Source organism: Momordica charantia (genome assembly GCF_013281855.1).
Source record: "Momordica charantia cultivar OHB3-1 chromosome 1 unlocalized genomic scaffold, Mcharantia_2.0 BLBB01000001.1, whole genome shotgun sequence".
In the NCBI taxonomy this organism is placed as follows: Eukaryota; Viridiplantae; Streptophyta; class Magnoliopsida; order Cucurbitales; family Cucurbitaceae; genus Momordica; species Momordica charantia.
Genome location: NW_028275157.1, coordinates 9,275,079 through 9,286,438, shown reverse-complemented (window position 1 = coordinate 9,286,438; position 11,360 = coordinate 9,275,079). Strand labels below are relative to the sequence as shown.

Sequence of the window (11,360 nt, the reverse complement as noted above, 5' to 3'; positions counted from 1 at the left end):
GATGCAAGAGTAGAGAGTGGAGAGATTAATTAAAATTAAAATTAAATTAAAGTTAAATTAAAATATAATATAATATTTAATTATTTATTGATTTTATTGATTTATGACGTAATTTGGGGGGGGAGAGGGGTATTTTGGGAAGAGGTAGTGGGGAAAGACGGCGAATGAGAGCCCGAGTAAGGAGGGGAAAAAGAGAGAGGGGGAATGGACGGCTGAGATTGGTGCACAGGATCGTACGACGGAGGGACGCGCCCACGTGATCGCATTCAATGATCGTGGGAACCGGTACGAATTTACGGGTGCGGTGGATGTGGGGCCCACGGCCTGTGTTTCTGTTGGATGGAGAGGGGGTGGGGACCACGTGTCGTTTATTATTATTATTATTATTTTTTGGTTTTAATTTAATTTGTTTCTTTTTTGGGGGGGAAATTTGAAAAAGGGGGAAGCAAAGCAATGATGCGTAAATGATGATGGTGATGACGGATGGATGGACGGATGGGATGTGGTTTGAAAAATTGAATGGATGGGTGAGGAGGTACCGAATTCGTTGTGTAGCGCGTTCTGCTGCTGAATTTTCGCGGGCCGATTTTCATGCCTCCTTTTGACTGAAGAAAAATGTTTATTTAAGTTAATAATTTTAAAATACTATTTTTGTCTCTCTGGCTTCAAGAAACTGCAAGGTGAGATAAGAACGAGCTGGAATCGAGCTTAAGTCAGTCTCAAATTCAAATCTCTTGATTGGTTTTAGATTGAATTGCATATGTGATTGGGTGGAATAAGAGTGTATTTATAAGGATGTAGATGAGATATTTATGTTGCGAGAATCACGACTAGGATCCTGAAGACAATCCCGACAACAGCTGATTTTGATTGAATCACTCCCCAATATTTGCAGGAGATATTCCAGTTCTTAGCTTGCGTTAGGCGAGCTGATGGACTTTCCCCTATCTTCGGATCTATGTGAAAGATATCGGGCTCTTCAAGTCAGCGCCTCGAGGTCCATGTGGCATGTTGTGATTTCTTCCCCAACCGTCTACTTATTGTTTTGGTTTATTTTTGTGTATGTACTTTCAAAATGTTTATTTTGATCTCTATACTTTTAACTTTGCTTCATTTTAGTCTATGTCGTCCCTGTATTTTTAAAGCGTTATCATTTTAGTCATTGTTTATTAAATTTTAATACAAATTCTACCCATAATGAAATTTATTAATATAAAGCAGGTGTAACATTTTAAGAAACATGTTGAGTGTACTGTCATGTTGGAAATGTGATAGAAAAATGAAACTAAAAATAATATATTACCTTTTCAAAAGTATCGGAAACAAAATGAACATTTTGAGAGTACATGAACTAAAATGAACAAAAGTTGAAAATACGTAGACCAAAATGGAAATTTTAAAAGTACATGGACAAAAAATAAACCAAGGCTGAAAGTATAGAGATCGAAATAATATTCTAACCAATTAATAAATAAGCATTTTACACTTTTTAAATAAAAGGTTAAATATTATTTTGGTTCTTGTTCTTTCAGCTTTGGTTCATTTTGATTTTAATTTGGAAACATACAACAAATTCGGCTTTTCATGACGGGCATTGCCCGTCATTAACGAGTAACCATGTCGGTCGGTGACCGACATCTATACGAGTGTCCTTGTTTCCTTTCAATGACGGACAGTTTTAATGTCGGGCATTGCCCGTCATGTAAATCTTCTTTTCCATGACGGACATGCCCGTCATGGAAGGATAACAATGACAGGCGGTGACCGACATCTTTATGAGTGTCCTTGTTTCGTTTAATTATACATGGCGATTTTTGCCCGTCATTATATGTGCGACATTGTTTGTACGCGTTTGTGCGTCATTATTTGTACGTCATCGTTTGAGCGTTATTGTTTGTACGTCATTGTTTTAGCGTCATTGTATCTACGTCTCGTGCATCATGGAATGACTATATTTCATGACAGACATTGACCGTCATTATTTCGTGAATAATTTAATTAAAAAAATAGTTGGTTGCCGAGACGTGACTAACCAATTATATATTTCCTTCAGACTTATAATAATATTTCACCTTAGACTCAAAACACACAAATAATAAAAAGTACAAATTTCATCATGACCTCTCCACTTTAGAATATATAACTCAATACTAACCCCAACCATATATCTCCTTCCAACCTAATCACGCAAAATAATATCTCAATATTATTGCAACTCAAAAACTAATATGCAACTAAAACTTAACTATTTCAACATCATGATCTATTCGAAAAACTTAACTCAAAAACTAACCTTTAGATTAAAAAAACAAACAATAAAAAAAAATATAAATTTCAACATGACCTCCCCAGTTTAAAATAGAACTCAAAACTGACCAATCGATATATCTCCTTCCAACTTATTGACACAAAATAATATCTCAATATTATTGAAACTGAAAACATAACATGCAACTAAAACTAATTTCAACATCATGATCTATTCTAAAACTTAACTCAAAAACTAACCTTAAACTCAAAACACAATTATTTAAGAGTTGATCAAACAAGTACAAATTTCAACATGACCTCTCTACTTTAGAATAACTCAAAATTAACTTGGAAAGCAATAATATACTACATTCAGCAACAACCAAACACTTCTATATATTAACACCCTTTCACACAGAAACAAATGGGACCGCCCGTCCCTCTAACAAAACTACATTCAGCATAACAATCCAAAGTTCTATATATTATAAACAAGATCAAGTATTACAGAAAGTAACCCGAACAAAATACTTACATCAAATAAACAAAAGTAATGAATCCATAGGTACTACACAAATCGTCCAACAAATGATGTCCATTCTATTCGAACTTCATCGATTTCTTCTTGTTTGTAGCCATTTTTTGTATTAAACTACAAAAAAAGAAAGATAATACTCATTAATATAAGGATACACTACTAGAAATTCGGTCTACCGTGACGTTTTTTTGGCGTCACAAAAAGCTTTCGTGACGTTTTTAACGCCGTCACGTATACGCCCATCATGAAAGGTATACGAGACGTTTAAAAAACGTCACAAAAATTAGCACACGTGACGGTTTATTAGCGTCATGAAAGACATGGACTTCCACGACTTTCATAAACCGTCATGAAAAATGATTTCGTGACGGTTATAGAATGTCACGGAAAGACATGGAACAGGGGAGGAGAGGTCACGTGACATCCTTTCGTGACGGTGTTTAAACGTCACGAAAAGTGTATTTCGTGACGGTGTTTAAACGTCATGAAAAGTTTATTCCGTGACGTTTGATAATAGTCCTAAAAAATATTTTGGTGACGGTTTAAAAACGTCACTAATGATTTTATTTTGTGACGATAAAAAGAGGGTCACTGAATATGCATTTAATTTTGATTGCAGATGTCGCGGAATATAAATATCATATTGTCAACTTGTCGATCGAACACGCAAATATATTAATTTACCATAACAAAGTTGAAATATATTAAACATGAACAAGGAAGCTAATATATTAATTTAGAATGTACTAGTATTCTCAAACACAAATTACATAATTACATAATTAAACATGTTCCGTACACACCAACCCCAACAACGATGCTCAGCCACCAATTAGTTGCATTCCTAATTGTCGACATCTTTGGGGTAAGAAAGACCTAATGAAAAAACAATACCCAAGTTAGATAAATGACGAACGAAAGATAGATAAGGTTAAGGAAAGTCACTTTCTAAAAAACATGTCTATCTATTAAAAATGACAAAGGATCGTGATATTTGCAAATAACATTCTTAAATAAACAAACTAAGAGCCTATCACAATAGTATTGTTTGCAAATACTATTCCAACGTTACAGAATTGATTAAACAAAAACCAACCTATGTACATATCTTCTATATCTTTAGTAATATCGTATAACGTAATACCCATATTATGTTGATCCAGGTTGTTTTGGACACTATGCATACAACAAGGCATGAATGTTGATGAGCATCTATTACTTCCATGACTCTAACTCTATCACCCACTTCCATTGCTGTAAATCTACTACATGCTTCCATTAATATCCTAATAGTTCCCAACTTGTGCACAAAATATATTCTCAATAGGATTATATTTTTACACTACAAAATTAAGTCAACAAACTTAACCATAATTAATTCAATTACCTCGATAGCAATGACATTGTGCAAGCTCAAACAAAAAAATGTCAAAATTTCAGCATGACCTCTACTATAACATCCTAAAATCATACCTGAAATATGATACAAATAACACATTTAAACATGATAGGTATAGGACCACCCGTCCCTCCACAAACTACATTTAGCAAACATCCAATATTTCGACACATGTAACATAATAATTGTAATATAATGAGACCACACATCCCTGCACACAAACTATATTTAGCAACATCCAACATTTCTAATTATAATGGGACTACCTATCCGTCCACAAAAACTGTATCCAGCAACATATCCAACATCTCTAGTATTTCAATTCTACTAAAACAAAAAGTAATCCAACTAGCTTAACATCAAATAAACAAAACCCGTAAGTAAGTCTACGCAAATCTTCCAACAAAAGTTCCCCATTCAGTTCGAACCTGTCAATTTCTTCTTTGTGATATGCGCTTTTTGTGTTTAACTACAAAGATAGAGAAAGATAATACTAGCATAAGAACCAAGTTGACATAAACACATAAAGATAGATCATTATACGTATAAGTTCACTCATGGGGTACTAGAATTTTACACTATTTCTCGTAAATACTCCTACACATAGTACTTGCATAATATTATCGGTTATGAATAAAATAAACACAATACATAAGTAAAAAAAATATAAATTATCAACTTACTTGTGTTATAAAGCGACGAGTGCTAGTTGTTCCAAGGTTAACTATATCTAACTTGCTAGACTTTTTGGACTAAACACAATAATTGTCATATTCAAGGAAAACTAATAAACAACATAAAACAAGGCAAGAGAATCAAGCTTAAAGAATATTACACCCACGCCAACTAGCTTAAACAATAAACAAAAATGGTGAATGTTTGTCGTGAGTCATTGAACATTTACTGTCTTCTTCCTCATGCCAAAACTTTTGTTGATAAAAAAAAAAACAAATCGAGGTACCCAATTCCCTCATGAATGAGCCTTAATTAATCAAACTACTATTTCTCTTGCATTACTTTCCTTTGAAATGACAAAAGAGAAATCACATTCTTTTACCTTGATTTAAGGAAGCAACACAAAAAAGCAAACACTCCTCCGACTATAAAAATTATAAAAGTCATTTGCTGGTTTCGAATGCAATCTTATTTGTTTTTTTGAGATATTCTTTGTTTATCTCAAAAGTGGTTGATGGGTGTTACTATATTTTGTTGATGCGCAAATTGATTTCATGTGTAAGCATTATTCCTAAGTCTTATTCTTTATTCTCTTTTACAAATCAAACTCATATTCTATCTTTTTCTTGGTACACTTTCATGGAAGAAATTTGAGGTTTTATTTTGGATTATTATTCTCTTTTTGGCCTCCATTTTTAAGACATTATAGTTCATATCAAAAGGGTATCAATGTTTTGCACATAAAAATGTCAAAGATAAGACTTTGTCGTTTGTTTAATCAGTGTTACCCTTTCAATATCCATCTTTTGATCTTTCACACAATTTCAAAATTCTTTAGTCTTTAGGATTTTTAATTCTTAAGGTGTTGGTTCATAAATCTTTCAATTCATAAGTCTATAGAGCTTAAAAGTCTGCTGACTAATATCCGAGCCTACTTATTTATACGAATATCTTGAATTATAAGGTGTATTTGTAATTAAACATACGATGGGGCAACATTTGGAATTAATGCAATTGTCAATTTAAATTCAAGGGCTTTATAAAAGCCTTTCTTTCTTACCTGCAAGCCAGTTCATTACCTAGACTACGAACTTGATATTCTTGGCAAGTGCATCTTAGGAAAAAAAAAAATCATGGGAGGCAGACATTAGACTTTCTTATGATTATGAATGCAGTTTCATGCTTTATGGGCAGCATTTTAGACACAATGATTGATAAAAGATATATTTTTCAGAGAAAAACTAACCCAGATTAACTTCATTAAGGAAGTCCTTATTGTTTTATCCGGAAACTTCATTTGTTAAAGCACCCAAATCCTTTAGAGCTCCCCACAACCCCTTCTACAATTACAATTTTTATAGGATTTGTCTTTCATCTACTTTCAATAATATTTTTTAATAAGTGCTATTATAGTTATAAAGATATTAAGAATTGAAGATATACCAGAGAGCGGTTGACCCTTTTTCCAATTCTAGCCTTGCATTATTTATGAATCTGAATATAAGAAAATCATAGAGAATTCAAATAAGACAACATTGGTTAGCCTATATATTGGGATATATTAAGCAGAACAATAAGACAAATACATATTAGCATAAAAGAAACAATTTATGCAAGATAAGCTGTGAATCTATAATTTGTTGTAGTGTATGATGCCTAAGAAATTCTACAAAGTTGAACCAATGGAGATCTTGTAAGCCTATACCAAACACTAAATTTCTCAGAGTTTCAAATACAATTCAAATAAAAAGCTAGAATATCAAAATTATAATTTTATCATCCTGCCCCATGCTCCCTCAAAGTCTCACAAACATAATCAATAAGGGACCTGTACTTATAAGAGGATTCATCCTCATTATAATATACACGAATGTTTATCAAAAGGAAAAAAAATAAGCAAGAATACAATGCAATTTCCTTATCATATTGAACAACAATTTTTATTTAAGCAAAGAAGCAAAGAATTTGAAGGTATAAAATATACACTTGCCTAAATTGAGAGACACTTTTAAGGCATGAATTTTTTAACGTCACGAAGATAATTACAAGGGATCAATCAACATAATTGCACACAGATTTGCCAAGAAATGAGAATGATTGGAGGGGATTCAGTGGTTGAAATCATTATGGATGATCTTGGATTTATTTCTCCATGATAATGAGAAATTGAATTAATTATGCACTTTCCTTAGAAGGTCTGCTGCATTTGTGGATAAACACAGCTGAAGGTAAGTTGAAGTATTTCATAAAAAAAAATGAATAGTTCAAAATGGAAGAGAATTAATCACCTTGTTTTGCACTAAAAAACCCAAGGAGGAATTTTCCATATTTTGCAATCCTCTTCTGCACATTAAAACCATTACTCCACCTCAAGAAATCTCATATTCCTCTGATTATATAGACATAACTTAAGTTTCAGCAATAAAATCCTAAAACCAATTCCGAGCACAATTTAAACCTTGAAAGCATATAAGTTTCAAAATAAGGAAGTTGGGAAGAGTCTCAATGGTGAAATTTTTTTGTCTCTAGGCATGGAAGTCGAGATCTTTATCGAGGTACAAAATGAAAAGTGGCAAAATTAGGAAAATAGGTTTCATATTCTGAAAATGGGTGGAAAAGTTAGATTGTTTCTACCAAACAAGTGTCATAGTGCACAAATGGACTAAAACCCTACGACCAGATATAAATGCCTAAATGAAGAAGATTGATCAAAATTAATGCCTATTTTCATACAAGTCTCCCTAAGATCATACCTGAAAAGAAGTATAGACAATCACCCATCATGGAAAGATGAAGACAATGTATGATAGATTAGAAATCATGTGGTGAAGCCTTTGTCATTTTTCTGACTTACGATGTGATAAATTGGGACCTGATTTAAGTATATGGCAGTGAACAAAACCATTACTAAGAGAAGAAAGGAAAAATGACATAAAATAAGCTCTAGCATTGATCCATAAGAGCAAAGGGATGTTTACCAAGAAACAGTCATCCAACTAGCTGGAGAAAGATCCACACTCTGAAGTGTAGTTAATTATGCAGTGAGATTGTTATACTGATAGTTTTTATTAGATACACATTCAAATATGAACCAATACAAGAATAACACACCCAACTTCAAAACAACTAAAATAACCGAACATTCGTAAATTGGAATTTAAGGGGGTTTCTTTTCAACAACGGAAGAAAATAAGAGGAAACAGAAACGGGCAATGAAGGACGACGAAGATCCTCGTGTTACAATCAAAGAGCTTTATCAAATTCATAAAAACTATTATATTACTAGGTCACAATGAGTAGTATACTATAAACCCTAAAAATTGACCAAGGGCGGTGTCTGCAAAACAAAACAAAAACTAAAAAGTAAAAAATTTAAGCAGTATACGCATATTAAAACATACCAAGGGTTCCGATAACCATTACGCTCCACTCAAATATATTGCTCTCATCGACCAAACTGGCTGATAATCCATAAACGGGGTTCTAGTAGAGATCCGAAAGCCATGAAGGAGAAAAGACAGTTCAGAGGAACATCCAAACCAGATAAACCCTACGAGAAAAGTCGATTTACACAAATTGGATAAAGAATCGAATGAATTAAACCTTTTAAGTTGCTTTTGAAGGGGGAGACTTGCTTGAGAAATAGCCATGGGAGGAAAGAAAATCCTTCAATTTGGGGACAAGAGCCCTTCGGGCTACTTGATTGTGGAGGGAAGGAGAAGGAAGGAGTATAGAGAATCGCTGGACGAACAACGGAAATGGCGTCTTACTCGTCAACAGAAGGATTCAGCGTAAGGGATTGGGAGCATCGCGTGTTCTAGAGAGAAAGAAAGACACAGGTTTGCGGTGATGGTCTATCTTGCGTGGCAATGGCGGCGTGGAGGTCGAAATCGTGCAAGGGTGAATTGAAAATTAGAGATTTAGTGGGTTTGGAGAATTTTTTACAAAGGGGAAAGGATTTTAGATATTACAAAATAATTTTTAAATTCCAAAAAAATGAATTTAAAAGATGTTTTTAGTTAATTTTAAATTTTTCCTCTAGTTTTTCTCTGTGTTTTGAAATTTACATATTTCAAACAAAATTTCATTTTTTTCATGATTTGTAATATATAAACATTCATTAAATCTTTTTGGATGGAAGGAAAAAAATGTATGAAAATTTTGGGTATTAAAATATATAGGTAAAATTAAAGAGTAAAAAAAAAATTGCAATTACTTGGCCTTCAATAGTTAAATAATATTCTGAGTGCAAAATTTCGAATAAATTTTAGTCTTTTAGACTTTTATGTTTTCTTAACTTAAATTCCAACAAATTAGCTTAAAATATCACTTCCTTTATTTTTTTCTCCAGTTTTCTAATTTACAAATTTCGACAAAAATTTGTATTTTATTTTTCTTAAGATTTGCAATATCAGATTGCAATCCGTGGTATTGAAAATGTAAGCATTAATTAAATCGTTTTGGATTGATAAAAAAACAATGAAAAACTTAAATAATATTCTGAGAGCAAAATTTCGAATAAATTTTAGACTTCTAGACTTTTATGTTTTCTTAACTTACATTCCAACAAATTAGCTTAAAATAGTTAAATTCTTTATTTTTTTTCTCCAGTTTTGTAATTTATAAATTTCAACAAAAAATTGCATTTTTATTTTTCTTAAGGTTTGCAATATCAAATTGCAATCCATTGTATTGAAAATGTAAGCATTATTTAAATCTTTTTGGATTGATGAAAAAAAATCCATGGAAAACTGACTTTAACACGAAAAGCAACTTTTAGTGACGTTTTATCAGATGTCATTAAAATACAGTTTTCCAACTTATAGTGACATATAAACAACGTCACGTAAAGCCATACCTTTTCACGAATAAGATTGGAATCTTCTTATCGTATCGTGACGATTATAAACCGTCACGAAAAATAATATTTCGTGACGTTTTATACGCGTCATGAAAAGCCGCCAATCCGAAGAACTCCGTCTTTTCTCGCCAAAAACGCGCCTCAATTTTTTTGTGACGTTTTTTAGACGTCACGAAAAATAAGTTCTGGCCAACTTATTGTGACGGATAAAATTCGTCACGAAAACACGACAATCCGGAACACTCCGTCATTTCCCGCCAAAAAAGCGCGTCAAGGTTTTTGTGACTGAAAAAAAGCGTCACAAAAAGTCAAAAATCTGGAATTCTCCGCTTTTTCACTCCAAAAATGCGTTTTAACCTTTCGTGACGTATTTAGACAATCGTGAACAGTATTTTACTGTTCAGTACCGTCACAAAATCCAAAAATTCTAGTAGTGATAAAGCATATATAAACACATAAAGGTATATGATAATACGTACAAGTTCAGTTATGGGAGTATTAGGGTTCCGCACTATTTGTCGTTTGCAAATAGTACCCACACTCGATAGAACCTAGTTGATGAGGACACTACATATAGAAAATTTGAAAAATAACATAATTATGAGTTAACAAAAGATTTCAATGCAAATTTGAGCATATTTAAAATGTAATCAAATGCAAATTTACCTTCACAAGTTTCCAAATTGTAGTACTGTGACAATGTTGAATAGAGTGTTTGGCTTGCCACATTTTCAATGATCTAAATAACTTGAAACATTAGAATGACATAATTATAAAAATTATAACTATAAGAGTTCAAGACACTTACGTGTTTATGATTCCCTTATAATTTTCTTCAATCTTACTTCCTAGAGAGTCCAATACATAAACACAATTGTCTCGAAGATGTATAACAAACAACTTTAAGTGAAAACTATTAATAACCAACATGATAATATTACATTCATGGATGGACTAAAGAAACTGTAAATAAGTAAAATCAAGTTAAATTGATAGCTTACCCACGGTAATGTGGGATGAGTACTACTTGTTCCAAGTTACTCATGTCTAACCTATTGGCTAGATATCTAGAACAAGTTTCTTAAGACATAATTTGTGGTACAATGTTGTCAGGGTCAACCACCAAGAACTTCTTATGTGTCTCCTCCTCACATTCATTCCAAAGATACCTAAACATATAATTGTAAAACATTAAACTTCATAGTTAGCGACGTTAAGATATGAAATAGATTTAATATACTTATACGATGCACGTGAACATACACATATAGCCTATTTGAATCATTTCGCAGTATTGCATGATGTCATCACGTATTAAACGAATGATCTTCTCCATTCCAAATATGTAATCACCGAGATTGAATTCAATTACATCCTTGTTGTTCATTGAACGCACGTCATATTGATTTATGAGTTTAATAGTCATGTGGACATCAATATGTTCAGATGATTGTGTTCTTGGCTTGGATGTTCGAGGAGAAGCAACCTTTGACAAACAAAATTACAAACAACATTAACAAACGAAAAGTTAAAACTTCACTCAAGTTAGAACAAGACATACATTTTTCTCCTCATTTAAAATTACTAGTCGACGAGGCCATGCCACAAAGCTACCAATGGTTTGATTTAATGCCTCT

At 32.6% G+C, this 11,360-nt stretch overlaps 1 long non-coding RNA gene across 2 annotated transcripts; it reads right to left on the bottom strand.

The window, feature by feature from the left end:
* Positions 1–3,499: 3,499 nt before the first annotated feature.
* LOC148213233 (uncharacterized) lies at positions 3,500–4,877 on the bottom strand. 2 transcript variants are annotated; one of them, XR_015791806.1, is made up of 3 exons: positions 4,616–4,877; positions 4,176–4,261; positions 3,500–4,088 (listed from the first exon to the last, which is right to left on the bottom strand). It is a non-coding gene; the product is annotated as an uncharacterized LOC148213233 (long non-coding RNA). The 2 variants fall into 2 exon arrangements; XR_015791805.1 differs by having other exon boundaries at positions 3,500–4,261.
* Positions 4,878–11,360: the final 6,483 nt, after the last annotated feature.